Source organism: Triturus cristatus, chromosome 1_2, assembly GCF_964204655.1.
Source record: "Triturus cristatus chromosome 1_2, aTriCri1.1, whole genome shotgun sequence".
Classification (NCBI taxonomy): domain Eukaryota; kingdom Metazoa; phylum Chordata; class Amphibia; order Caudata; family Salamandridae; genus Triturus; species Triturus cristatus.
Genome location: NC_140580.1, coordinates 1,145,449,981 through 1,145,477,845, shown reverse-complemented (window position 1 = coordinate 1,145,477,845; position 27,865 = coordinate 1,145,449,981). Strand labels below are relative to the sequence as shown.

Sequence of the window (27,865 nt, the reverse complement as noted above, 5' to 3'; positions counted from 1 at the left end):
TTGTGGGTTTTGGAAGAAAACGGGCAGTTCAATAGTCTGGTTCATGTGGAACTGCGATATTACCTTGGGCATGAATTTGGGGTTGGTACGTAGTACGACCCTGTTGGCGTGAACCTGAATAAATGGCTCTTGAACGGTTAGTGCCTGGAGTTCACTAACTCTTCTTAGGGAAGTGATCGCTACCAGGAAGGCTACTTTCCAGGTAAGGAATTGAATCTCGCATGAGTGTAGAGGTTCAAAGGGTGGACCCATCAGGCGTGTGAGGACCAAGTTGAGGTTCCACATTGGAGCCGGTGGGTGACTAGGTGGAATGACTCGTTTGAGTCCTTCCAAGAATGCTTTGATGGCAGGCACTCTGAAGAGAGAGAGGTGCTGCCTGGTTTGCAGATAGGCTGATATTGCGGTCAAATGGACCCGTATAGAGGTGTACGCCAGATTGCATCGGTATAGGTGTAAGAGGTAACATATGATGTTGTGGATGGATGCGTCCAGCGGGTTAATGTCATTATTACCGCAATAAATGACGAACCGTTTCCATTTGGCTGCATAGCAAGCTCTTGTAGTGGGTCTCCTGGCCTCCTTGATGATGTCCATACAGTCAGGTGGCAGATTGAGATAGCCAAACTCTAGGACTTCAGGAGCCAGATCGCCAGGTTCAGCTGTTGCGGATCTGGGTGCTGAACCTCTCCATGGTTCTGCGTCAAATGCGCGGGTTTGATCCGCAGCCTTTGATGCGGTACCACGGAAAGTTCGAGGAAGGTGGTGTACCACGGCTGGCGTGCCCACGTGGGAGCAACTAGGACGAGTGTCAGGGAGTGTTGTCGGAGTTTGCGAGCCACCAGCGGTATCAACGGTGCTGGAGGAAAAGCGTACGCAAATTTGCCGGACCAGTTCATCCATATCGCATTGCCCTGCGACTGCGGGTGTGGGAATCTGGCGGCGAAGCTTTGGCATTTTGCGTTTTCGCTTGTCGCGAATAGGTCTATTTCTGGGTGACCCCACTGCTGGAAGTACGGTTGGAGTACCGATGGGTGTAACTCCCACTCGTGCATCTGGTGGCTGTGTCTGCTGAGCAGATCCGCCATCTGGTTGTCCTTGCCGGGGAGGTGTTCCGCCATGAGGAACATGTTCCTCTGAATGGCCCACTTCCACATGCTCTGAGCCAGATGAGACAACTGTGGAGAGTGTGTCCCTCCCTGCTTCTGTATGTAGTACATTGCGGTCATGTTGTCCGTCCGGATCAACACGACCTTGTTGCACAGATGTACTTTGAAAGCCTTCATGGCCAGGAAGATTGCCATCAGTTCCAGAAGGTTGATGTGCATCTTCTTCTGTTGTGTCGTCCATAGTCCCTGCACTGTGTAGTGGAGTACATGAGCTCCCCATCCCTGGAGAGACGCGTCCGCTGTCAGTACTATTTGTGGAACAGGCTCTTGGAACGGTCGGCCCTTGCAAAGGTTTTGTGGATTCCACCAATGCAGAGAGTTGTATGCCCGACCGCTCACCAACACTAGGTCTTTCAACTGTCCTTGAGCCTGATTCCACTGACGTGCTAGGCACTCCTGAAGTGGGCGCATATGTAATCTCGCGTGCGGGACTATGAAGATGCAGGAGGCCATCATGCCTATCAACTGCATAAACACTCGCGCTGGAAGCGAGTGGTTGGGTCTGAACTTGGAGATCAGCGCTTGTATGCCGTTGATCCTCACTAAATTTGGCTGAGCTGTGGCCGCCAGAGTGTCTATAGTCGCACCTAGGTACTGTTGTACGTGTGCGGGCTGGAGATGAGACTTTGGGTAATTTAGTGAGAATCCCAGACTGTGAAGAAGGTGAATGGTACGGGACACGTGGCTTGCACATTGCTGGGCCGATCTCGCTTGAACGAGCCAGTCGTCTAGGTAGGGGTAGACGTGTATGTGCTGTCTCCGTAAATGTGCCGCCACCGTAGCTAGGCACTTTGTGAAAACCCTGGGCGCTGTTGTCACGCCGAAGGGAAGGACTTTGAACTGATAGTGCTGCCCCTGAACAGTGAACCTGAGGTATTTTTTGTGTGAGGGGTGGATGGGTATGTGAAAATACGCATCCTTGAGGTCCAGTGATGCTAGGAAGTCTCCCTGCTGGAGAAGCGGAAGGACTTGCTGTAGAGTGAGCATGTGAAAGTGCTCCGAAAGAATGTACTGGTTCAGGGGTCTCAGGTCTAATATAGGCCTGAGCGACCCGTCCTTTTTTGGAATTAAGAAGTAGAGGGAGTAAACCCCCGTGCCCCGCTCGTGGACGGGTACGACCTCGATAGCGCCTTTTAGAAGCATACTTTCTACCTCTTGCTGTAAGAGCGTCAAGTGCTCTGAAGACATAGGACGGTTTCTTGGTGGTATTGTGGGTGGAGTGGAAGTTAACTCCAGACAGTAACCGTATTTTATAATATCTTTGACCCACCTGTCCGTGGTGATGGAGTTCCACGTGGACAGGAACCGTTGTAGCCTTCCCCCGACAGGTGTTATGTGGTCGGGAGGAAGGGAGAGGGCGTCACTGCTTGTTCTTGGGGGAGGACCTGGTGTTGCCGTAGCCACGTCCTCTGCCCTTGGTACTGGAGCCACGATAGCCACCTCGGGTGTTCTTATCGTAGGTGGTCTGCGTATTACCCTTGTTATATGTTTGTTGTGACCCCTGTCCTCTGCCTGCTCCCTTGTTTCCGGGGCGACGAAAGGAGCCGCTCCGAAAGGACTGAGTTTGTAGGGCGCCCATGGACTTTGCAGTGTCCGTGTCCTTTTTTATCTTCTCGAGGGTGGCGTCAACCTCAGGCCCGAACAAAAAGTCGGGGTTGACAGGCTGATTAAGGATATTGTTTTGTACCTCAGGCTTGAATCCTGAGATACGTAGCCAGGCGTGACGTCGTAGGATGACGCTAGTGTTGATGGCCCTGGCAGCCGTGTCAGCAGCGTCTAGTGCACATTTGATGGCAGCATTTGTGAGTAGCTGTCCCTCTCTGATAAGGATTTCTGCACCTTCTTTGTAGGGGTCAGGGAGGTGTTGAAGGAGTTGCTCCATTGTGTCATAGTGCGCCCTATCGTAGCGAGCGAGGAGCGCTTGAGTGTTAGCTATGCGCCATATGCTTGCAGCTTGTGCGGCAACTCGCTTGCCGGAGGTCTCCAGCACCTTGGACTCCTTGTCCGGGGGAGGAGCGTCACCCGTTGTCTGCGAGTGTGCCCTCTTGCGGGCATTCGCCACAACGATGGAGTCGAGTGGTAATTGTCCTCTGATGTAAGTAGGATCCCCAGGTGCTGATCTGTATTTCTTATCGATCCTGGGGTTTATCACTCGTGCCCTGGTGGGTTCCCTGAAAATGTCAGTGGCTGGCTTAAGGACCCCCTTCAACATTGGCAGAGTCTTTACATGTCTTTCTGAGGATGCAAAGGTGTCCATTAGAAAGTCATCTTCGATGATATCAGAGTGAAGCTGTACATCATGGTTGTTCGCCGCCCGTTCAATCAGAGCGTTGAACGCCGCAGTATCCTCTGTGGGTGACGTTTTTGCCCCATATAGTTGTGGGTCCTGTGCATCAAGAGGTGCACTGGGGTCTGCAGGGTCGCCCCAAGTTTGGTCAGGGTCCTGCTGGTCATCAGGGTCCGTGTCCACATGGTAGGGGACTTGTTCACCCATGTAGTCCTCCAATGCATCCGTGTCGGAGCGTGTGGGGGAGGCCCGGTGTGGATCCTGGTAGGGTGAATGAAAGGGTTCATACAGGAGAGGTTCTGTGTCCACAGGCAGCTTCCTCTTTAGCGGGATCCTGAAAGGTTCCAATGGCGGTTCCGAAGTTATCCTTCGGTCGTGGAGAATCATCCTGCCAGTGTCGGCGTCGATGACGCGTGACGGTGACGGCTCGACAGGCGTAACCGCAGTTTTGGTGGCCTGTGTCCTGAGTTGAAACGCCTTCGGGATTGTGGATGGAGGCAAGCCGAAGGTAATGCTGGTCGGCACCGACGAAACCGCTGGATCGATCGAACCCGACTGGTCCTGGAGGGCAGCCTTGGTTTTGCAGCCTGGCATTGCGCCAGGCCGTACTCGGGGCGCCTTAGAGGTCGTGGCCCCCGCCAGGGTCGTCGAGGCGGCTGCAGATATCTTCTGCGCCCGTGGTGCATCGAGCCGAGGTGCGGAGATCACCGTCGACGTCTTCGACACGTGAGGTTTCGGTGTCGTCGAGGGGGTGCTGCGAGGCGTAGCAGGCGGGACGGCCCTCGGTGTCGGTGGCGTCGACGCCGGTAACCGAGCAGGTTTTTCGGCGCCGATGGCCTTCTTCCGTTTGTCGACTCCCATGTCGCCCGTCTCGAGTTCGGCACCGAAGTCCCCCTTGGTGCGGTCGGTGCCGACACGGTGCGCCGGCGTCGAAGGTGTTGAAGGCCTCGATCCGACTAGCGCCACTTTCAGTTTCGGTTTCGTAGGAACCTGAGCAGCTTTCGGTTTCGGTTTCGTGGAAGGGAAACCAGCTGGCTTAAGCGGTAATGGCTGCCGCTGAACGTCCGAGGCCGGGCCCGAGGGCGGGGCCGAAGGACTGCGTGATAGGTCTCGGGTAAGGCCCGAAGGCGATCCCTCGACCGGAGCCATAGTCTGTGGCACTGGTGAATTCTCGGTTTGAACAGGTAGGCCTTGTTCATCATCGGAGCTACTCTCTTCGGCCCCTAAGGCCTCCTCGTCGTCTCCTACCTCGGTGTCGTCTTCACCTCTGTGGAAGAGTGACTCGTCGGCCTCGTCCGATCCGGGTTCTTGGTCGGAAACGGGACTGGAGGGTAAGACTTCTACTTCTTCGACGTCGTCCGCGTCGTCGAAGATGTCAGCTGGGGCCGGTGCCGCGTGCTGCGCTTCGAGCCTCGCCGCTCGACGATTCCGCAGAGTCTTCTTTGAACGGAACCGGGCACAGGCCATACATGTCGACTCGTCGTGGTCCGGCGAAAGGCATTTGTTGCACACCGGATGGACGTCGATGTGTGGGTACTTCGCATTACATACCGGACACCTTTTGAATGGCGTCCTCGATTCCATCGTCGAAGTAGTTGATGGACAGGTAAATGCGAACAAAGTCGGTGCTGGAAGTTAGTAAACTAACAGAGAGTATCGAAAACCGATCGATAAACAGTACCGACGCGAACTAAAGGCCTCGACAAAATTTTTTCCTAACTTGAGCTAAGATAGCACATCCGAACCCAATGGCGGAAAAAAACAATCTGAGGATGGAGAGGATGCCCATGCGCACTGTAGTCCAGGGGAGGAGTCACCTATCCAAGGATACTTCGAAGACTCTTCCAGGACAACAACGTGCAAACATCCGGACCCAACACTAGGCGGCGATCTATGCACAGATATGAATTCAGCAGCCCACATGCCTCGAACACACAATATCCGACAGCCTTGTACCTCCCGGTTCCTCCCTTTATAGGGCGTGTTTTCCTTGAGTTATGTAACAGCTCTCCTGTTTACATAAGGGCGTGTTTTCCCTTGAGTTATGTAACAGCTCTCCTGTTTACATAAGGGCGTGTTTTCCTTGAGTTATGTAACAGCTCTCCTGTTTACATAACCTCTCAACCGCTAAGCATCCTGGGAGATGTAGTCCGTTTACGCTGGTTACCGTTTTCCTCCCCTCGCATGACAGGAATTCTTGACACCTAGCCACTTGGAGACTGAAGGCAATCATACACCTAGCCCCTTTGGTACCAAAGGCAATCATAGACCCAAGCCAAAACAAGTAGATGGACGGTGCGCTGAAACTTTTCAGACACTCACTCCCAGTCACTATTAGATCTGGGTTGAATCCATCATCGTTCTTTAGCTTACATCGCCACCCCAGTTCAGATCCAGCCATATGTATATCAGTCTTGACCTTGAGCCTCATGGGCACAGCCTGCCCGAACTGCCAAGCCAGGTCTTCTCTGGACCAGAAACAAGCATCCTAGGAGCGGTTTTGGGGTAACACCCCATATCAGCCAGGATAGCTTGAATCCAGTGACAAAACCAGCAAGGGACCCACATCTGGCCATACCCCGCCAACTTAGGGCAAACAAAGCAAAGACAAGGAGATTGACGGAGCGATGAAACTTTTCAGACACTCACCCCCAGTCACTATTAGATCTTGGTTGAATCCATCATCGTTCTTTAGCTCACTTCGCCACCCCAGTTCAGATTTAGTCATATGCAAATCAGTCCTCATGGGAACAGCCTGTCGGAACTGCCAAGTCAGCCTGCCGGAACTGCCAATCCAGGTGTTCCCAGGGCTGAAAACAAGCATCCTGGGACCAGTTTTGGGGTAACACCCCTCATCAGCCAGTCTAGCTTGAATTCAGTGGCAGAGCGAGCAAGGGACCCACGTCTGGGCATACCCTGCCAACTTAGGGCTAACAAAGCAAACACATGGAGATGATGCACGGAGCGCTGAAACAGATCTGTGACTGGGGGTGAGTGGTTGAAAAGTTTCAGCACACCGTCCATCATCTTGTTGTGTTTGCTATGTTCACCCTAAGTGGCCAAGGGTATTCCCAGACGTGGGTCCCTTGCTCGCTGTGCCACTGGATTCAAGCTAGCCAGGCTGATGAGGGGTAACATACCAAAACCAGTCCCAGGATGCTCATTTCCGGTCCAGGGAGGACCTGGCCTGGTCGTTCGGGCTGGACTGTTCCCATGAGGAACAGGGTCCAGACTGTTTTGCATATGGCTGAGTCCAAACTGGGGTGGCATAGTGAGCAAAAAGAACAATGGATTAAACCTAGATCCGTGACTGGGGTGAGTGGTTGAAAAGTTCAGCACTCCTACCTTCATCTTGTTATGTTTGCTAAACATACACCCAGCCCACTAGGGGCCGATGTCATTAATACACCTAGCACTTGGGAAAAAATGGCAATCGTACACCTAGCCACTTGGGAATGTAAGTCAATAAGACACCTAGCCACTTGGGGACAGATAGCAACCATATACCTAACCACTAGCGGACTAATGACAATCAATCCATCTTTATGCGGTTGCAATCACAACCATAAAAGATAAAATCACAGAACAAATACATTAAATACAGTGTCAGAGATAAATAGAAATAAAAATAGAATAAAATCACCTTTAAAACAATGTACAGTAAAAGTATATAACCACATATCAGTCGGGTATCGACTGTCTTGACCTCAAAGCTGCCCGAAGAAAGGAGAATACTGCAAAAAGGGTGGATTCATTTAACAAGAGCTGCAAATGCATGAGCACCACACAGGCTAGCGTAAAGTTCAGGGCTTTCAGGAGAGGCCGCAGGAACTGCTAGGCCGGCTAAAATATTAACAAAGGACCACAAGATGCAGGGTATCCGGGGAGACCTTCTGTCGCAGCCACAGGGCCCTGCATATGTGACTGAAACCAGCCAGATGGGGTGGCCAGTAGATGGTGTAACTGGTTAAACCTGAAACGAGCCACAAGAAACCTGTCCCTTTCACTAGTAGGAAGAAAAAAAGTAAGCCTCCATTCCCTGCACAGTTTCCAACAACAAATGCCCCCCGCACGGCAGGCTTCAAAAGCTCTACGCATTCACGATGAGAAAGGGCATGCTTAAAGAACGAGTTCCTCACATGCCTAAGCTCTTGAGAACTCAGGGAATCATGAGTGTAAAAAATATCCGCCCTGCCTAAGCTGGTGAAAGACGCCTTTACGTAAATGATCCAGGGAAATGCATGCGCTTTGTCAAGTGCCAAACAGTCAGGCAGGACCAAACAGTTTAACTGGGCGCCCTCCATGGACCATGTCTTCATCCAGCACGGCAGAGGCTTTAAAGCCACCAAGTCAGTGATATCCTTGACGCCAAGCTCTTCATGGACAGAAAAGGACGGAGTACTTTGGGGAACACTCAGGATACGCCGTAAAAACTTGTTGTGTGCAAGCTGAATATTATGCAGAGAGGTGAACCCCCACACTTCACTGCCATATAAGAAGTTGGACATGCATTTGAAGTAATAAAGGTTTATTAAAACACTTGCCGACCAAGAACCCAATCTCTGGGCACAGCTAGCTTTGGCCCCCATTGACTTGTTTATATCACACACCTTTCCCTCTTCCAAAGGTTTCTGACTCAAGTTGGCATCTAGAAGCCTCCCCGGATAAGAGAAAAACGGGACATTAGCCAGGGCATGGGTCCCCGCATTAAATGTTTCGGACATAATTGACCAAGGGCCAGCTACCAAAATGTACGATTTTGTGAAGTTGACCGTCAGATCCACACTGTCCATAAACGAGACAAACCTTCCTATTACAGCCTGCAAACCCACTACTGTAAGTGCCATAAGCACCACACTGTCAGAGTACAGTAAATCAGGCAGTGATTTGGCACCTACCCTAGGGCAGTCGGCCTGTACTGATAGCAGAGCCTGTTCTAAGCCGCTGATGTACAGGGTGAACAAGAAGTGCACAAGTATGCACCCTTGACAAACGCCCCATACACATTTAAAACTGTTCTATGAGTTCCACCCCCTGTGAGTATCTAACCACCGCTGTGGTGCGAGCATGGAGGTTCATTAGAAGGGTTACAATATCAGGGTCAGCTCCCTCTGAAAGGGGCAGGTCCCATAACTTCTCAAGGTTATCCCTATCAAAAGCAGGCGTTTTGAGTACTATGGTACACATGGAACATACAGGGCTTTGCAGGTCCATAAATGCCAGGCAGAGCCACAGTATATTTATTAAAAATTAGATAAGAGGTTTAGACACTGATCAATTGTTGATTTACCCACCTGGAAACCATACTAAACCTCTGTTAATATCTCGTTAGTGTCTACCCATAACAACAGTCTATCTCATAGGACCCTACTAAGGACCTTAACGACTGCACCAATGAGAGAAAGGGGATGATAACACCGAGGGTTATCCATGTCACTTTCCTTGAAAACTGCAACTGTAATGGGGGAAGACCAAGATAACGGAACACCTTCGCTTACTGCTGCGTTTAGAACCAGGGTCAAAACTGCGCCCCAAACCACAATGTTGTCTCGAAAAAGGTCCGGGGGAATATCACGCACCTGACCACTTGGGAACCAATGATCATCATGCACCCAACCACTTGAGACTGATGGCAATCATGCACGCAACCACTTGGGAACAGATGGCAATCATGCACCCAACCACTTGAGACTGATGGCAATCATGCACCCAACCACTTGAGACTGATGGCAATCATGCACGCAACCACTTGGGAACCAATGATCATCATGCACCCAACCACTTGAGACTGATGGCAATCATGCACCCAACCACTTGAGACTGATGGCAATCATGCACCCAACCACTTGAGACTGATGGCAATCATGCACCCAACCACTTGAGACTGATGGCAATCATGCACCCAACCACTTGAGACTGATGGCAATCATGCACCCAACCACTTGAGACTGATGGCAATTATGCACCCAACCACTTGAGACTGATGGCAATCATGCACCGAGCCACTGTGGAACCAATGAAATCTTACACCCTCTACGTGGGAACTGATAGAAATCATACACCTAGCCACTTGAGGACCAATACCTATCCAAATACATGGAAACCATGGGACCGAGGGCAATCATACACTCTGCCACTTAGAGGCCAATGACAATCCAAACGTATGGAAACGTGAGGACTGTTGGCAATCTTACATGAAACCACTTTGGGAGTGATAGAACTCATATGCCTAGCCACTTCGGGACCTATGGAAATCATCATACTCAGACCCACTGGGGGTCAATTAGCAATCATACACCCAGCCACTTTGAGGCTTACGGCAAACCAAGCAGATGGAATCTTGCGGACCGATGACAATCTTACACGTAGCCTGTACACATGGCTGACTGATGGCAATCCAAACACATGGAAACCTGGGGACTGATGACAATCATACACTCTGCCACTTAGGGACTGTTGGAACCTGCACTTTCTAGTTGGTTGCAGTGATGTCCCAAGCCACGCAGAACCTCACGCTTCCGTCAAGGCCGGGTGATTACCCTCACTGTATAACCTGTGCTCACCCTTGGGTAGCTTGGCACGGAGCATTCAGGCCTAATTCAGAGGCATTGCGTAGAGCAAAGGCAGGGCAGTCAATAGTGGTAAATGCACCAAGCGTTCGCTCTCTGGTGCTCCACTTCCGGCAAAGTGCCTGCGGTCACCCTCACCAGTCAACTGCATAGAGCCTTCGCCGAAGCGAGCGTTTACCACTGCTGTATCCGGCTACCTCTGCATCTTCGGTGGCGAGGGGGGTTCTGGTAGCCTGCTTTTTATGCACCCTCCTCACTAGCTTTCCTTGCAGGGATGCAGCATCCTGGTTCTGCAGTGCTCCCACGTTGACTGTGCAGGGTTCAAGGGGTATCCCATGGGCAGAGTCTACGATTGAAGCAAGCGTTTACCACTGCTGTATCCGGCTACCTCTGCATCTTCGGTGGCGAGGGGGGTTCTGGTAGCCTGCTTTTTATGCACCCTCCTCACTAGCTTTCCTTGCAGGGATGCAGCATCCTGGTTCTGCAGTGCTCCCACGTTGACTGTGCAGGGTTCAAGGGGTATCCCTAGGGCAGAGTCTACGATTGAAGCAAGCGTTTACCACTGCTGTATCCGGCTACCTCTGCATCTTCGGTGGCGATGGGAGTTCTGGTAGCCTGCTTTTTTTGCACCCTCCTCACTAGCTTTCCTTGCAGGGATGCAGCATCCTGGTTCTGCAGTGCTCCCACGTTGACTGTGCAGGGTTCAAGGGGTATCCCTAGGGCAGAGTCTACGATTGAAGCAAGCGTTTACCACTGCTGTATCCGGCTACCTCTGCATCTTCGGTGGCGATGGGAGTTCTGGTAGCCTGCATTTATTTGCACCCTCCTCACTAGCTTTCCTTGCAGGGATGCAGCATCCTGGTTCTGCAGTGCTCCCACGTTGACTGTGCAGGGTTCAAGGGGTATCCCATGGGCAGAGTCTACGATTGAAGCCTTAGGGTGGAGCCACCAGCAGAGGTCCAAGAACAGAAACCATCCTGTGGAAGGGAGCATGCCATCAGCGTTGTATTTATTCAGTAAAGGGTCACTCTGTGGACATGGCACGCCTCTCCCCTACCGAAACTACGATGCTGTAAGGATTTATGTTGCAGTTGTTTGTGGTTGGGCTGGAATAGACTCCCTTTTCCCCTTAGCCATCTGCCTCCGATTTCCCAAGGAAAGTATTTTTTTAAATGTACCTTTTCGTAAGGGGGTGGCTGCCTAAAACCCAAACAAGTTAATTTCTGATTTGGAGCCAGATCCTTGCCCAGCTCACCCGAACGGAAGCCAGTACTTCTATGATTAACTTCATTACAAGTGTCTTCCTGGGTGTGGATGTGTGTGCTGCTCATTCATCTGTCCAGCTGGGACCAAACTGGACAGAGGCCTTCTGGACCAGGAGCTTAAAAGTCCAGATGTAGTCTGTCTTTCTGGAAGCACTGCAAGAGAAATGATGCCGTGGGCACATCCACCAGCCAGCAAACCATAAACCATGAGTGGGGACTCATACTTGTGGGCATATCAAACTTCCACCAATGACTCTGCACCTCTCTGATGGTCGTAAACTAAATTTACTTCGACATACAACCAACCCCATCGCCTGCACCCCGCACTCCCCCCAACCTATGCTACTGTTTTTTGGGACACACTTGGAATCCACTTCTTTCACCTCCCCTCTGCAGGGCGGCACTGTGGTCCAACAACTGGTAGCTTTTACACCAGGTCTAGCAATTCTGAACTGGGCTATCAATTTTAACATCCGGGTGTCCTGGCCACCTTGTCTAAGCTGAGAGGCCAGAGATGCAAAAAGGGCACTTTGAACCAAGACAAACCTGACAAAGTGAGAAGAGCAGAGATGCAGCCACAACACTTCCAATCAAGACTCTAGGGGCCAAGCTCTAGGGCGCTGAGGGTACTGGGAAAACTACTGTAAACATAATGGCTGCCAGCAGTGACAGTGGATTTATTCCAATAATAAATACACTCTGTTTGTGAAAGGTCTTCTTTAGGACAATGTCATGGTGGTAATAGTACCTGGGAGGCACCAGCATGCATTGCCTAGCCTCTAAACCTCCAAGTCTGATAGCAGACACCTTGAGGTGGGATGGAGAACCTTCCTCCATGCTGGCACCAAAGATCTTCCAATTAGGGAATCTGATTGGTGGATAACAGTGGAAGGCCTGCAGATCCACATACCACATGCATCTACAGCAGTCCTGAGCAACAAGTAACAACCTGGCCCAATGAGACTTCATGTGCTGCAATAATCAGGGATGCCACAAAAGGGACATTTCAGGTTCTGCCATGGAAATTACAGAAAAGGGACAGAACAGCTGGGACTCCCATGGAAGAGTGAATGCACCCCATAAAGTTGTCCTGAGAGGGATGGGTCTCCCTAGAAGAAAATCTCTGAACCTTGAAGCCAACACTGTTCGCAATTAAGTCAGCTTGGGGAGTATATCAACAAGAGAAGTCTGTGTGTGACTTTGGCTTGTGGCTGGATTTCTCTTGCTGACTCCGAGTGTATCAGCAGAATATCCATCCTTGCCAGGTGAGCTGCCAATATGGATATCCCTGTGGTGTACCACCCACAACCAGGGTTCCATTTCTTCCATTCAAAGGTGTTTGGAGCTTACGCCGCCTGTTCTGTTGCCGGTAGTGCATGGTGGTGATGCGGTTTGCTTTAACCTGTAATTGTCTCCCAGCAAGTGCGAGGAAGCATGCCAAAGTGCTCACCTAGATGGCTTGGCAGGTTGGTGTGCTCCTGCTGCTCTCTCCAAAACCATGCATTACTGACCACAACTGTGCAGATGGGCATTCAGAACCCCAAAAAACAGAGGTGCTTGTGACTACCTTCTCCAGCCACACAGTTCTGCCTTGGCAGCTGCCATTCTGGGCCACCACGGAGGATCTTGTGGCAGGATCTGAGCGATCCAAACAAGATCCACCAACTGCTCCATCATTTTTCTCCATCGCTCATAGAGCCATGTGCATTGGTTTTGTGCAACAGCTCGCCCTTCGCACCAGAGGAGTTCTACAAGTGAGAGTCCCAGGAGTTTGAAACGAGAATGGGTGGAAATCGGACTTTGCTTAGAATGTCCTCGGCCCTGCACATCAGCACAGCCTTTGATCATGTCCATGGCAGATCCTACGGATTAGAGCATCTGTGGCTGAATGGAGTTGGGCACTCAGTTAATGTAGCAACTATTGGTTTTCCGCCACCACCTATAGGGGACCTAACCTTCCCGAATCCAGCCCAAGCCTCCAGATGTTCTGCTACGACAGACGTCTTCTGGAAAAATGCTTGGGGTAGAGATGAGAGGGAAGCGGATGCTGCAAACCTGTTTTCCCATCCAGAATGAAGCAAAGGTACCTGCCAGGGCACTTCATGATAACGATGAAAAGGCAGGCTCCCCGTGGGCCCAGAGAGACCAGCCAGGTTCCTCTTGAAATGGACATGCTCCTTTTTGTGGAAACTGTGGAGTATTCTCAAATACAAAATGGGGCGTATGCTGGGTTGCTTCATGGGACCATTCCACAAAATGGGAAGATGGGAAAGCAGCGAGGAGATTACGGTTAGAGTACCCACCTGAAAGAGCGTTACCAAAGGTAACTAACTTGTTTCTCTGCTAAATACTTCTAATCACAGATTCCTCAATTTTAGAATAGATACTAAAGCGGTACCGTACAAAGGGGGAGGGCATGTGGAGTGGGCTTAGACCAAAGACTCCTGTAATACTGAATGGACAGAATGCCTTTGCTGTTGGACCCGGCTGTCGGGCAGTGGTACTTCATGAACGTGTGCACTGATATCCATGTCGCGGTCTGACACAAGTCAAGAATAGGCACTCTGCGTGTCAACGCAGTGGTAACAGCCGTGGCCCTGTGGGAATGGGCCCTCAGTTCTTCTGGAGGCTGCTTTTTGACCAATGCATAGCAGATCTTTATGCATAAGACTATCCACCTCGACAGAGTCCTCTTCTGCAGCGCCTTTCCTTTCTTAGCCCCAGAGAACCCCACAAAAAGCTGATCGTCCACCTGATGGTCTTTAGTGGGATCGATATAAAAGCTCTTGGGGTCCAGTCAATAGAGTTTCGCCTCTGCTTTCGAGGAGTGTTGTGGGGAAAAGAGCATTGCAAGGGTGATAGATGTTGTCAAACATGAAAAGGAGGCCGCCTTGTCCTCATCACCAGTTTGTTGGGGTTAAAAGTTTTTGAAGAATGGCTGCACAGAGAGAGACTGGAGCGGACTCATGCAACAAGATGAAGTGATCACAATGAGGAACTAAATTAACCCTTTCGATGCGCATGACGGAGCGGTTCCGTCATGCGCATCGGTCGCACTGTGCGCATGACGGAACCGCTTCGTCACGGCCCCGCCCGCGCAACGAACCTTCAGCACGGCGCGGTAATCCGCGCCGCGCTGAAGGGGTTAAGGTCTCACTGTAGCATCACAAATGGTTTAGGAGGGAATATATCACATCAAGACAGGAAATTTAAGCTGGTCCGAGAAACGTAAAAAGGCTGAAAGGGGCAACAACCTTTAATAGTGCCCATTGCAGGACCTTGCCATACCAAAGACAAATTAAAAAATAAACATCCGACAGTTGGACTTGCAAGTAGTCTGTGTTGTGGACTCCACACAGTGTCACAAATCTGTCCAGCGTCTGGCATAAACAGACTTTAGATGAATCCATCAATCAGGAGTTTGTATAGCACGGCTACTCACTCGTGAGGGTCTCAAGGCATTTTGGGGCGGGGGGGCTGCTGATCCGTATGGGTGTGGAGGTTCAGTCGAAGATCCAGGTCTTGATGTACTTTCAGAATTGGGCCAACAACGTGGATTGCCTGAAGTGGAGGGGCAGGGTGTTCCTGGTCTTGGCGGCGAGGTAGGAGAAGGATCTTCCTTTGGTTCTGGTCTTGTGGATCCATGGGATGGAGGCCAGGGTGAGTTGGGGGAGCAGAGATGTATGGCGGGTGTGTGGAATGCGAGGCGGTGGTTCAGATATTCTGGTCCTGCGTCGCAGAGAACTTTGTAAGATTGGGTGAGGAGCTTGAAGGTGATTCTCTTGTTGATTGGGAGCCAGTGGAGTTGTCAGAGGTGTTGTGTTATGTGGCTCCGGCAGGGGATGTCGAGGATCAGTCTGGCTGCAGCGTTTTGGACGTTCTGTTTGAGCGGTTTCTGGGTGATGCAGGCATAGAGTGCGCTGCTGTAGTCAAGTCTGCTGGTGATGAGTGTGTGGGTCTTTCTGGATTATGTAGGGATCCATCTGAATGTCTTTCGGAGCAGGCGGAGCAGGATGAGGATACTGCATTGATTTGGTGGTTCACTGTGAGCAAGGAGTCCAGTATGAAGCAGGGGTTGCGTGCGTGGTCCGTAGGTGTGGGAGGGGTTCCTAGTGCTGTGGGCCACCAGGAGCCATACCAGGCTGAGAGGGTGGGTCCCAGGAGGAGTACTTCGGTCTTGTCCAAGTTGAGCTTGAGGCAGCTGTCTCAACCAGGTAGCAACGGCCTTCATTCCGCTGTCAAAGTTGATTCTAGGGGCTATGGATTCTTTGGTGAGGGAGATTATCAGCTGGGTGTCATCAGCATAGGAGACTATGTTGAGTCTGTGGCTTCGGACGATGGCGATGAGGGGGGCCAAGTAGACGTTAAAGAGGGTGGGTCTCAGGGAGGAGCCCTGGTGCACTCCGCAGCTGATCTCTGGAGGTGAAGGTTCTGAAAGGAACGAAGGGTAGTCTGACTCTGTGTTCGGCCGGTAAGGAAGGACTGGATCCAGTCCAGTGGCATGTTGCAGATGCCGGCGTCGTGGAGTCTCGTGGAGTCTCGTGGAGTCTCGTGATTAGGGAGACTGTGTCGAAGGCAGCCGAGAGACCCAGTAGGATGTGGGCTGCAGTTTAACCCTGGTCACGGAGGGAGTGGATGTTGCTTTTTGAAGCCAGATTAGGAGATGTCCAGGACGTGGTTCTCTTCGATGTACTTGGAGAGTTGGGCGTTGATGGCCTTCTCGATGACCTTGGATGGGAAGGGGCGGAGGGAGATGGGTATGAAGTTTTTAAAGTCTGTTGGGTCGGTTAACGGCTTCTTCAGCAGGGGGTTGATCTCGGTGTGTTTCCAGTGATCGGGGAAGGTGGAGGTTTCGATGGAGCAGTTGATGGTGCTGAGAAGCTGGGGGCGATAGAGGCAGCTGCTCTATGGAAGATGTGGTACCGGCAAAGATCCGATGGGGCTCCTGAGTGGATGCTCTTCATGATCTTGAGTGTGTAGTCTGTGGTGCACGATCTGTTGGTGTGTGGTGTGGTTGCGTGCATTGGTGGTGGGCATAGCAGAAGGGTCTTTGGTGTCAAAGATCTGCCTGATCTTGTGGTGGAAGAAGGTGCCAAGTTTGTTGTAGGGGTCTTGGGAGGGTGCAACTCTGTGGTCTCGCTGATGAGCCTGGTGAACTCCTTGACAATGGCGAAGAGTTCTTTGATGTTGTGTGCCTTGGCATTGATTCTGTCTTGGTTTTGAGGAGGAGGAGGTGGGCGTTGACGGCGGATTCGAAGGTTGTGTGGGTTTCTGGGGTTTTGTTGTTCCTTCATCTCTTCTCGAGTTGTCTGCAGGTGGGTCTGGATTCGCCGAGGGCGGGAGTGACCCAGCTGACTTTCTTGGGAGTGTTGCTTGTCTTGTGTCTTCTTGACGGGGTGCCAGAGTGTTGGCGCAGTTGGAGATCCATCGGTGAACGTTACATGCTGCGCTGTTGTGCTGAGGAAGTGAACAAGAACCTTCTTCCAGCTGTGACTGGTGGGGCGGTGAGGCGAAGGCGAGATGCTCGCAGTGGTGGTCGGTCCAAAGGACTTCCGTGATGGGGTTGTAGGTGATGTTCCCGTTGGCGGAGAAAACAGCATTGAACGTGTGTCCGGCTGCGTGGGTTGGTACAGTGACTTGCTGAATCCGATGTTGGCGAGGTTCTCCAGTAGGGAGGCGATGTTCTGGTCATTGGTGTTGTTCAGGTGAAGTTGAGGTAGACGTGTAGAATGCAATCGGTGGATGCGAGAGTCTGGCGTGCAGTGAGGTCTACCTTGGTGACGGAGAAGGGTTGGCGGGGGCCGGTGGCCTGCAGACAAGGGTGTTCACGGAGAGTGTTGTTGGGGTTGGTCTGGATCTGGAAGTGGAGGTGTTCCATGGTTGTCACTGGGCAGTTTGAGTGCGTGGTCAGTCAGAGGGTGTTCTTGTGGACCATGGCAATGCCTCCTCCTGCTTGGTCAACTTGGTCCTTGCTGGTGATTTTGTAGCATTCAGGGATGCCGTTGCTTGGTCCAGAGCAGGGGGTTGGTCCAGGTTTCTGCGAAGAAGACAATGTTGGGAGCGCCGTCGTCGTGGTGGAGGTCTCAGATTTCTGCGGCGTGTTTGTGGAGGGATCGCATGTTAAAGAGGAAGCAGTTGAGCCGCTAGGGTGCCATGTTGGTCGGCTGGGTGGTGAGAGGATCTGGCGTGTTGGAGTGGGTGAAGGTGTGGCTGCAATTCCGGCAGGCGAAGGGTCCATAGGTCTCCTTCGGCGATGCAAGGTGGCAGGCGACATGGCGTCCGGAGTTTAGGGCAAGGAGGGTTCTGGCATCGTAGCAGTGGAAGATCCGAGAACTAGGGTACCTGGTGCTGGGCACAGTTCAGGCGCAGACGGGCTTGACTTTGGCGGGCCCGCTGCACGGCCACCATTAAATAGTGCTGCGGGGACTGGACGGCTGGGAGAGGGATGCCTAACCACGAAGACTTCCACAACCTCAGGTGGTGAACTGAATGCAGTCCACTGCCGCTGCTCAGTCTTCATGCATGAAGGTTCAGGTTGCGTAGGTTCAGGTGCAGAAACCTGCCCTGTCGCTGTAACAGAAGATCCTCCCCAAGTAGTAGCCTATTCGGAGGAAAGATGTTCATGACCAGAAGTTCTGGGTACCACACTTTCCTAGCCCAATCCAGAGCCACTAGAATGACTTGGGCCAGGTTGATCCTGATCTTCTGAACTTTGGGGAGAGAGAGGCCGTGGTGGAAAGAAATACAGGAGTCTTGTGATGCATTCTAGCAGGAATGCATCTCCTAGAGTGCGCTTTCTGTGGAACACCATTGTGCAAGTGCCTCCTAGCACAGGACTCTCTCTGCCCTACTTTTTGCAGTACCACGTGGAGGAGTTGGTGTCTGTGAGAACCTGCCCTGATGGACGGCAAGAAGGCCTTTAACACCAGGCAAATGGCCTGCAATTCCATCAGATTCATGTGAAGATGAGCTTTTGCCAGGTATCAGAGTGCTCTGATCTCCACCACCTCAGATGACCGGAGATCCAGGGCCAAGGCTGAAACATCGGGATCATAGCCCGAATGTCCTGGTCTCATTGCTACAGAGGAAAAGTTCTGAAACATCACCATGTTAAGAAAAGCTTCTATAAAAGGAATCCTTTGCAAAGGAGGCAGGTGAGACTTTGATTTGCTGACCAAGAGCCCCAACGATATCAAGAGGTTTGGTGTCATCTAGAGGTAATCTAAGACTGACTGTGTCGAACCTGCATTCAACATCCAGTCATCGAGGTAAGGGAAAACAAATAGTTTCTTACCTGTCGGTGTAGTTTTGCAGCTTGAAGATCTTTCTGGATTCACTATGCTGTGCATTATTCCGCGATCTGGTGGTTGGGTCCGGACTCGTAGTCTTTCTTTTCTTTTTTTTTTTTTGTAGCCCAGGTGGGCGTCGACGTCCCACCATTTGGTGTACCTCTCGTGACATCGGCGTGCTTCCTGCGGAAGTCCCACCTTTGGGGCACCATCTTCGGGCTCTTTTTTCCCTTTCGTTTCTCTTTTTTTTTTTTTTTAAACCCTAGGCGTTCAGTATCTTCTTTATATCTCCTCTCAGTTGTATCCTGGTATTTCAGTCTTGTCCTTCCACCCTTTTTTACTCCTGCCTCATCTTCCTGGCGGAGGTGGGTGGGTTCGCTAGTGAATCCAGAAAGATCTTCAAGCTGCAAAACTATACCGACAGGTAAGAAACTATTCGTTTTGCAGCGTGAATCTTTCTGGATTCACTATGCTGTGCATAGATTTTGTAGCGGTTTGTTATCTCTGTGGCGGCTGGGTGGAAGATGAGCGTTGTTCGTTGAATATATGTTGAAGCACCTTCTGTCCTACTTGTGCTTCCTTGTTCATCTGTATATCCACGCAGTAGTGCTTGGTGAACGTGTGCACCGAGGCCCATGTCGCCGCCAGGCATATGTCCTGAATGGGTGTACTTGCCAGAAAGATAATTGTTGCTCCCTTCTTCCTTGTGGAGTGGCCCTGCGGCCCCTTGGATAGTTCTTGCCCCACCTGTTTGTGGCAGAATTGTATTGTTAGCGCAATCCATCGTGCGATGGTGCTTTTTGTCACTGATCTACCCAGGAAGCTCGTCGCGAAGGACACAAACAACTGTTTGGTTTTCCTGTGTTCTTTTGTCCTCTCAATGTAGTGCATCACCGCCCTTCTAGCGTCTAGAGTGTGCAGTGCCCTTTCTGCGCTTGTTGCTGGGTCCTGAAAGAAACCTGGTATTTGAATTGTTTGATTTAAATGGAATGCTGACACCACCTTTGGCATGAAGTGTGGGTCCGTTCTCATTACGACCCTGTCCTTGTGTATCTGGATGTAGGGCTCTTGCAGCGTTAGCGCTTGCAACTCGCTTACTCTGCGCAGTGAGGTTATTGCCACTAAAAAGGCAGTCTTCATTGTCAGCATTTGTAGCAAGGCCTTGTGGATGGGCTCAAAGGGTGCTTTCATAAGTTCCGTCAGGACTATGTTGAGGTTCCATGCCGGAGGCGGCATCCTCTTTGGTGGCGCTATTCTATTCGCCCCTTCCAGGAACCTCTTTACTACCCGTGACGTAAAGAAGCTTCCTCCTGTCTCACCTCGTGTATAAGCTACGATCGCCGCTAGGCCGCTAGGTGTACCCTCAGTGACGATGAGCAAAGTTTCGCCTTTAGAAGGTGTGTGAGGTATCTAAGCACCGTTGATTCCTTTGTCATTTTTCCTTGCAGTTTATTTTTGCTGCACCACATTGTGAACCTTTTCCACTTTTCTCCATTACATTTCCGTGTTGTTGGTCTCCTTGCCTCCCGCAGCACCCGCACAGTGCTTGGAGGTAGTTTAAGGTGTGCGAACTCTAGGTCTTCAGGAGCCAAGCTGCCAGTCCGAGGCTCTCTAGCTCTGGGTGTAGAACCTCTCCATTCTGCATGGAGAGCAAGTCCTTTCTTTTTGCGAATTTGTGTGGAGGTCCCTGTGCCATTTCCACTATTTGTGAGTACCATGTCTGTCTCGCCCACTGTGGTGCCACCAGGATCATTGTCATGTTGCTGGTCTTGCACTTGTTGAGTAACCTGTGTATCAGTGGTATTGGTGGAAAAGCGTATGCAAATGTCCTTGACCAACTTATCCATAGGGCATTCCCCTGGGATTGTTTTTCTGGTTGTCTGGATGCGAAGTTTCGGCATTTTGCATTCAGGCGTGTTGCAAACAGGTCTATTGTCGGTGTACCCCACCTTTTGAATAGCCTGTCCATTGAGCTCCCACTCGTGGGATGCCGAGGTCTGCCTGCTGAGCCAATCGGCTTCCACATAGTCTTTCCCTGGTAGGTGTATCGCCAGCAGGTCTATTTTGAGTGGGATGGCCCATCTCCAAATCTCTTGTGCCAGAGTTGAAAGGGGGAATGATTGTGTTCTTCCCTGCTTGTTGATATAGAACATTGTGGTAGTATTGTCCGTCTGTATCAACACCTTTTGCTTATATAGCTGCCTCTGGAAGGCCTTCAGGGCTAGCAGTACGGTCTTCAATTCCAGGTAGTTGATGTGTGTGACCGCATCTGCTGGAGTCCACAGACCCCTCACTCTGAGCTTGTTCATGTGCGCCCCCCATCCTATCTGGGATGCGTCTGTGGTAATGGTCACAGTTGGGCTTGGTGGTGTCAAGGGCTTTCCTATAGTTATGTTCTCCCTGTTCCACCATGCTATCTCCTCTTGCACTGCGTGCGTTACAACCACTAGATCCTCCCAACTTCCATTCGCTTGTGACCATTGTTGTTGCAATCATTCCTGGAACGGTCTCATGTGAAGCCTACATTGGGGACTAGGTGAATGCATGACGCCATCATGCCCATGACCACTGTCAGAGCTCGCCCCTTCTGGTAGAGACGCGTCTCCTTCAGCAGGGCTATCGTTCTCCTGTCGCTGGGCATGACTGTTTTGTCTAAGGTGTTGATCTGCGCTCCCAGGAAGATCTTCACCTGTTCTGGTTCCATTGATGACTTTCCCCAGTGTATCTAGAACCCCAGTCTTGTTAGTGTTCTTGTCACCCGCTCTGCGTTTTCCTCGCACTTGTCGCGAGTACTTGCTTTGATCAGCCAGTCGTCTAGGTAAGGATACACATGAATCCCTTCCCTCCTTAGGTACGCTGCTACCGCTGCAAGGCATTTTGTGAAAACCCTTGGTGCGGACTTTAGACCGAATGCCAGGGTTGTGAATTGGTAATGGTCCTGGTTGATGTTGAACCTTAACAGGTTTTTGTGGCGCCTGTTCATCGGGATGTGCAGGTAGGCATCTTTGAGATCCACGGTGGACATGTAGTCTCCGCTTTGTATTTGAGGCAGCACTTGTAGCGATGTCATTTTTAATTTGTGTGTCTTTATGAATTTGTTTAGGAATCGTAGATCCAGGATGGGTCTTAGTGTTTCGTCCACCTTTGGGACCAGGAAGTAGTTTGAGTACACTCCCTTGTTCCTTTCTCTGCGTGGCACTGGTTCTATGGCCTCCTTTTGGAGTAGTTGTTGTGCCTCTTCCTTGAGAGTTCAGCCAGCTCTTGACCAGAGCATTGTCTTCTCTTTGGTTTCCTGTTTGGAGGCCTTTTCTCCAACTCTATGCAGTATCCGTGCTGTATGACGTTGAGTATCCATTTGTCTGTGGTTATTTCTTGCCATTGTTGAAGGTAAAGTCCCAGTGTTCCGCCTACCGGTGTCGTATGCTCGTAGGCGATTGTTTCGTGTACCCCCCTCACTGTGTTCGTTTTGCGCTTCACCCCTCGGGGTATACTGGGAGTGAGCGTCTCCTTGCGTGCAAAGTCACTTAGAAGAGGGTTGGTCTCCCCCTCTTCTTCTTTGGCCACGTCCGTTTCCCCTCCCGCGAAAGGACTGGCCTCGAGGTTGGTACTGCCAGTTCTGCTTCTGCTGTCCTTCCTGGCTGTGACTGACCCTGCTGTCCTAGCTGGAATGCTTGGTGTGACGTTCCCTGTTGGTTACCTCCCCTTCCGTAGGGTCTCCGAGCTGGGGTGCCTCTTCTCATCCCTCTGAACTGCAGGGTCCCCATGGACCTTGCCGTCTCATTTTCCTTCTTCAGTTGGGAGAGCTTCTCGTCCAGCGGTGCCCCGAACAGCGTTTCACCGTTGAACGGGGTGTTCAGTATGTTGTTCTGGACCTCTTGTTTGAATCCAGAAATTCTCAGCCAGAACTGCCTCCTTTCAGTGATCCCAATGGCCATTAGTGTGCTCGAAGTCTCAGCCCCGTACAATGCAGTCTTAATGCATTTGTTGGCGATATTCTTCCCCTCCTCCACTAGATGGGAAGCCCTTTGTCGGTACTCTTCTGGGAGATGCTTGACTAGTTCCCCCATCTCATCCCAATGCTGGTACTGGTGCCTGTTCAGTAACGCATTAGAGTTTGCCATGCGCCAGTGCATTGCGGCGTTTCTTCCAACCTTCCTTCCAGTGAGATCCATCCTTCTGCTCTCCTTATCAGGAGGTGGTCCCGAGGTCGCCGGCACATTGGCTCTTCTCCTGGCCGTGGCAGCAATGATGGAGTCGGCAGTGACTGATCCCTTGATGTAAGGAGGATCCTGCGAGGAGTGCTTGTCCTTCTTGTCTGTTCTGGGCGTGATGGACCGGTATGTTGCTGGGTCCTTAAACGCCTCCTTCCCTTGGTTCATCACGCTTTGGAGCATGGGGAGGAACTGGCTCCTCGTCTGGATGGGGAGCAGAGTCTCGAGTAGGAAATCAGCTTTCGGCTTTTCCTCGTCTAATTTCACTCCCTAAGCCGTTGCAGCGCTCTTGACGACCATGTTGTATGCTCCGATGTCGTCTGGCGGCGAAGGCCTCGAAGGGTAAGTCTCCACAGCTCTTCGGGATTTTCGGTGTCTATGTCCTGCCATTCCAGCTCCTGAGTCGTCGACGGCGCCGAGCCGTAGAACGACTGCTGATCCTCTTCTTCATCTTCTCCCTCATAGTAGGGGCCTTCTTTCTCCTCTTCCGGATCCTTCGACAGCTCTTCGGCGTCGAATTCTTCCTGTTCCTCGATCTCGACGACCTCCGCCAGTGGGATCGTTGGGATCTTGAATTTCTTCATTTTTTCGTCGAACTCCTTCTTCCTCTGAAGGATGCTCTCCATCTGCGCCTCGAGCCTTCTCTTTTTATTCTCCATTTCGGAGACTTGGTCGGCATCGACCGCAGGTCTCTTCGACGGAGCATGCGTCAACGCGGCCTTGTCTTTCGTCACCGAGCGCCCCACCTCGTGGGCCTGCTTCGACGAACTCTGTCTTTCGGCGGCTTTCGGCGGCCTTCGGCACCTGGGAGTCCTTGTCGAAGGATCCGCTGGGCCTTCTGTCCTTGGATCAACTCGCGGTCGCCGAGCTTTTCGGCGCCGGTGTTCCTTTCGAGGACTTTTACTCTTTTTTTCGAGAGTCACTTTCAGATTTTCGGGGGTTTCGCACTCGACATGTCTCTTACTTCGTCAGGCGTTTCTTATCGGTCTCTGAGACCGTGAAGACATCAGGTCCCTCGGCGATGTTGTCCTCATCGTCGGTGGAGAGGCCCAGATCGTACAGCGACGGGGCCTTACCCTTGCCTTCCATGTTGAAATCGGCTCTCCTCTGTCTATCTCTCACCCGGAGAGTCTTCGGCGTGAATGCGGAACAGGCGTTGCAGTCCTTGCTCTCATGGTCGATCGGCAGGCAAAGGTTGCACACCGGATGTTGGTCCTTCTGCGCGTACTTGTGGTGGCAGTTAGGGCAGAATTTAAATGGTGTCTTGTCCATTGCGCTCAGAGTCCCTGAATGCGCATTTTATTATGGGCGTCGAAGAATTTCGAGGATCTCCTCCTTCTTCGTCATCCCGCTGTAATTCCTTCCTCTCTGTAGTCTTCTGTAAATTCTCCTTCGATGAAACTCGCGTATTTTCCTTCTTCCTTCGTTTAAAACTCTGGAGCTTCTCGATGACGATCCAGACCCAACGGCGGAAAAAAGAATCTGAAGATGGCGCCCCAAAGGTGGGACTTCAGCAGGAAGCACGCCGACGTCACAAGAGGTACACCAAATGGTGGGACGTCGACGCCCACCTGGGCTACAAAAAAAACACAAAAAAAAAGAAAGACTACGAATCCGGACCCAACCACCAGATCGCGGAATAATGCACAGCATAGTGAATCCAGAAAGATTCACGCTGCAAAACTGGTATCTCCCACTTTTGAAGATGGGCAGTGACCCGCACCATAATTTTTGTAAACACACGAAGGGCGCTGGTAAGGCTGAAGGGGAGCCCAGGAAACTGAAAATAATCATGGCTGACCCTGAATCGCAGGTAATTTCTATGGGACTGCAGGATGAGCACATAAAAGTAAGTATCCTGCAGGTCCAAGACAACCAATCATCTGGAACTACGGGAGACAGAACTTAGGCCAGTGTGAGCATTTTGAATGCTCAAACACAACAGGCATCGGAAAATATTCAAAGTGTTTTTAGGGGAGACCGTGTGTTCATAATTTTTCAGAACGTGTCTCAAAGATAACCTCTCGAATATCCAAAGATATTGGAGTAGAAGCCGTACTTACTTACCGTGACATGCTTCATCATCAGCGCCCATCCACACCCTGGCAGGATGATACCACCAGGGCAGACTCAAATAAAGATTCAAATGGGAGTTCCTGAATTAAATCTAACTGGATATGCAGGGATCCAGATGAAACTTTTGGTGTTAAAAGTACCTACAGGTATACCCAAAGGTTTCCTTTATTTGTCGGGTACCTGTAGATAAAACCTTTTTCTGAGGTTTTATATTGAATGTAATTGTTCAATTAAACCTCTTGTACTTGTGCCAAGATAGATAGGTGCTCCTCTGAATCCTGCTCTTCAGTGGGAGGAAGCTGTGGTCGGATAAAAAGAAAGAGGAAGGCATAACCCAGCTGGACGATTGGGAGGTCCCATCTGTCAGATGTGATGGAACGCTACCCTGAGAGAAAATGCCCGACCCTTCCTCCCACAGGGTGGTCGTGTGCCGCTTAGAACAATCTAAAGCGGCTTGGAGGGTGATGCCGCAGGGGCAAGGGACTGGGCAACGGTGACCTGCACGATGTTTGCCTGATTCCTTTTCCCAGCCACGAAAGGACTGAGGTTTTAGTGGCGAGCCTCAAGTCGTCTACAGCAACCCTCTGTAGGACCCTCAGAAGTACTGAAACTGATGTGAAAACTCTAGGGGGTGGGGAGACCCAAGGAAAAGGCTGTGGCTCTGCTTACCTTCAAGGACAGAATCAGCCATCTCACTAAATAGGTGGGACCCATCCAAAGTCACATCCATAGGGATTCATGCACGTCCTCTAAAAATCCCATGGATTGAATTCATGCATGACGACAAAGTGCCACACTAGTGCAGAACGCTCGCCCTCAGCAACAGTGGTGTCCAGGGCAACTCCAATTACATATTTGTACTTTAAGGAAACAAGAGCACCTCAAATGTCCGTGTGAACACGGCATCAAGTGTAAACTTGGAACAAGCGTTCACATGGAACTCATTTACAGAACAATATAATACAACAGGAGGATCCGGAAATGAATCAATCGGGGTTGGAGAGTGCTCAGTGAGACAGAAGCATTCTGCCGCAAATTAATCTCAACAAAAATAAATCTCAAAGTCAACCAGTATTTATCATATTCAATTCGCCCAAATTGAATTTTATTTTGAAAAATCATATATCTATGCACAAAACAGATGGAGATAACACAATCGGGTGAGAGAGTTACACAACAGGACCCTAAGTGAGAAAAACCATAAACAGAGTAAGAGAAGAGACAAATGTGTGAATATGAGCGGTATACTGGTATGAAGCTAAAAACAGGCAATGCGCCTGAATACAGTGATCACACCAGGGGTGGCACCCGGTGTATGGGCAGATCTGAGGACGGTCATAGATGGTGTCACCAGCATTTCAACCCTGTGTGGGATAAGAGGGTCTTCATCAGGACTGAGAATACCCTAGGGAGTGATGGAGAATGCATGGATGGCCCGAGTGCTCGATGGCCCTCAAGGCCGTTGTTGAGGCTGCGTAAGATACGACCACAGAAGACCAAGGGGATTATAGGTAGTACGTGTAAACTGCACGACTCTGTATTCCTAAGGATAAGTGATAATGATCATGGCGATGTGGCAGGAACACCAGAGTGTGAGAACAGATAAGAGTATACTCATGGGGTGAAACCCGGGGTATTGTGGTATGGGCTGCCAGCACAGGTATGGGCTGCCAGCACAGGTCGCCTAAATAGGCAATCTCACAGTCAGTGAAATGCCAATCTCTATTCAGGCGAGTGCTTTGATAGTGTGCACAATGTGCTACATTCAAGAGGCGGGCACGCGCCTGTGGACACCCACCAGGGGTGGCCAGGGTGGGCTCCTGAAAGGGCACGCACTTGCACACACTCACGCTTACACTCAGCAAGACTGGCCAGGGCAGGCTCTGGGATGGGAACGGACCTGTGGACACTCACCAGGGCAGGCTCCTGGGTGGGCACACACCTATACAAACTCACACCTGCATCCACCAAGGCTGGCTAGGGTGGGCTCTGGGTGGGCACGCACCTGCGGAAACCCACCAGGGTTGGTCAGGTTGAGCTCTTTGGTGGGCACGCACCTGTACACACTCACGGTTGCATCCACCAAAGCTGGCCAGGGCGGGCATGCACCTGATGAAATCCACCAGGGCTGGCCAGGGCATGCTCTTGGATGGGAATGCACCTGTACACACTCATGCCTGTGCCCACCAAGGATGACTAGGACAGGCATGCACCTGTGGACGCCCACTATGGAGGGCAAGGGCAGGGTCTGGTGTGGGCACCCATGCTGGCCAGTGCAGGCTCTGGGGTGGACACACAGGCTGGCTAGGGCAGGCACGCACCCATGCACACCCATCAAGGCTTGCCAGGGTGGGCACACACCTGTGGACAGCCACCAGGGAGGACTCTTGGGTGGGCATGCACCTGCACACACTCACGCTTGCACCCTTCAAGAATGGCCAGGGTGGTCTCGCAGGTTCGCCAGGGTTGACACACACCCATGCACATCCACCAAGGCTAGCCAGGGCAGGCACCGGGGTGGGCACACACCTGTGGACACCAACGAGGGCGGACACGCACATGTATACACTCATGCCTGCACCCATCAAGGTGGGCCAGGATACGCTCTTGGGTGGGCACCCAGGCTGGACAGTGCAGGCTCGTTGTGGACACACATGCTGGCTATGGGGACGTGCACCTGTGCACATGCATCAAGGCTGCTTTTATGTGGGCATGCACCTGCACACACTCACGCCTGCACCCACCAAGGCTGGCCAGGGTGGGCATGCACCTGTGGATGCTGAGAAAGGCTGGCCAGGGTGGGCTCCGGGGGGGGGTTGGTCATGCAGGCTGGCCCAGACGGCCACGCACCTGTGCACACCCACCAAGGCTAGCCAGGGTGGGCATTGGGGTGGGCACACACCTGTGCACACCCACCAGGGCTGACCAGGCCGGGCACTTGGGTGGACATGCACATTTATTTTATTCATTTTTGCATGTAAAGTTTTATATAGCGTGAACAT

At 51.4% G+C, this 27,865-nt stretch overlaps 1 protein-coding gene across 2 annotated transcripts in view; it reads right to left on the bottom strand.

Annotated features, from left to right (window-relative positions):
- Positions 1-27,865, bottom strand: part of DDX31 (DEAD-box helicase 31) — a 267,577-nt gene that overhangs the window by 52,038 nt on the left and 187,674 nt on the right. The gene's annotated exons all lie outside the window — the stretch shown is intronic.